The sequence below is a fragment of the Clinocottus analis genome, unplaced genomic scaffold, assembly GCF_023055335.1.
Source record: "Clinocottus analis isolate CAN_PGR_092001 unplaced genomic scaffold, fCliAna1.0.p SCAF_3, whole genome shotgun sequence".
Classification (NCBI taxonomy): Eukaryota; Metazoa; Chordata; class Actinopteri; order Perciformes; family Cottidae; genus Clinocottus; species Clinocottus analis.
In genome coordinates, this window is record NW_027176042.1 from 23,834,013 (window position 1) to 23,836,194 (window position 2,182).

Here is a 2,182-nt window from a genome sequence, read left to right on the forward strand (position 1 = left end):
ACACACACACACACACTGTCTCCATGTCGCGTCTCTTTGTGTCTTCATCTGTTTCTAAAGGTGAAGTTTTAAATAAACATCTTCTGTCTGAGTCGGACTTCGTCCTCGTGTTGCGTTCAAAGACAGCAGGACGAAGCGGTGTCTCTCTGAAAGGTCGACAACGTGAGCTCAGGAAGAAAACACTTCATCCTCCAGTGTGTCACGGACACTCGGTGGACACACTGATGCTTCACTGTCACCTGACCGATGTGGTGGGTTTAGTTTGTGAGTGTTTCCCTCTCAGAAAATATACAACGTGCGGTACTTGGAAATACTCCAGTCAAGTACAAATTCAAGGTGTTTGTACCTTAAAGTACACAAGTCATAGTCAAAGTGTATCACCTTCTCTTCTCACCACTAGAGGTCCTCGGTGGCTTCAGTTTGGGATGAACTCAAACTGTCTCTCTCTCTCCTTGTTTGAATTTCTCTCTCTCTCTCTCTCTCTCTCTCTCTCTCTCTCTCTCTCTCTGTCTCTCTCTCTCTCTCTCTCTCTCTCTCTCTCTCCCGTCACCTTGTTCTCTCTGATCCGTTGACCGAAAACAAAAAGCTCTGATCCGTCCTGTAAACAGACGTCATTCTGCTGCAGAACTTTCTGCCAAGTTTCACCTCTCAGTCTGTTTGCGCTCGCTGATCTGACGCCGATATTCCCCCTCTTTTCAGGAATGAGGGAGGAAGCGAGGGAGGGATGGAAGGAGGGAGGGAATGAGTGCTCATCCCGTTTGTTTTTAAAAAAAAAAACAGGACAAACTTAATGACCAGCTGCCAGATTTGGTTAAATAAAACCAACGGACGAGGAGGCTGGAGGCCTCTGCAGCTCCAGCTCACAATGAGACTCCACCAGTAAAACTTGTGTAACTTAGATTTTAAATATCAAACTCACTCATACTGACATTCCTCCAGACAGATACGTCTTCGTCCTCTGTGTCACGGCGCTCCGTCATCGTCCATTAAAACCATTAAAACCATTAAAACCATTAAAAAGCTCGTCCGTGAGAGGTTGCACTGAGAGACGTGTTCTTGCATCACTGTGAACGTTCGCTCCAGCGCCAGCTGTGGATTCAGTTACTGAAAGAAAACTGCGGCGTTCAGGTGTTTTAAGTGTTTTTCAGTGTTAAAAACTAACGTTTTGTGAGTTATTATCAAAGATTCAGGTGGGATTTGAGGCTTAGATGTGGAAAATATAGCAAAAAAAGACAAAAACATAGTTTTTAAGGATATTCCAATGTCATTTCTGAAGATTTAATGAAATATGAACGCACCAACAAAACAGGAAACAACTCGCAAAAAAAGAAAACTTAACTTTTTGTTTGAAATAATTCAAAAATGTATTTTACTTGAAATATTTTATATATTTTTGTCAGTTATATTTAGTATTTTTTAGCTTGAAAATAAACACTAGATAATCGATTATAATGCAAATTAATTAGCTGACGTTTAGCTAAACGCTTAGCTAACGTTTAGCTAACATCTCCCTCTCAGATCAGTTGAGAGCAAGATATTTATATACATATATGTAGAGATAAAACTGTGTTCCCAAGTACTGGTAACACAGACAGCTGACCTACTTCTAAAATAAACGGCCCACATCACGATACGGCAGCGTGACCGAGCGTGGAAAGCTGAGCCGCCAGATAACTTGCGCAATGACACCGATGACACTGCTGTGAATCCCTAAAAATATTCACAAGTTATGAAACCGTTTATACACATTAAACTCCTTCTGGAATCAGGTGAAAACTTCACTTTGAGATATTTGCAAATATTTCACAAGCTGCTTTTTGTGTTTCAGTGCTAGTTAGCGGACGTTAGTGGATGTTAGCGGGCGTTAGCGTGCTAAGACCCAGAGCTAAGACGAGTAACACGTTATCTAAAAAAGATCAAAAACTTCAGCTCTGATCTTTGTTAGCATTGCCGTTATGGATATATGTTAGCATTTAGCGCAAAGCAGCACAGACTCAAAAACTGGGGCAGCGAACAGGCTAATAATAAATGTGACGGGAACTGACGCCACCGAGCGGTTTTAAAAAGTCGCCCGTGCCACCGAGGAGAAAGTTTAAAAAAACTTGAACTTAATGTCCTCCGACGTGACGCGAGCAACACTTTCCAATATCAGGAGCATTTTATTGCCTCTCAAAGGCTCTAA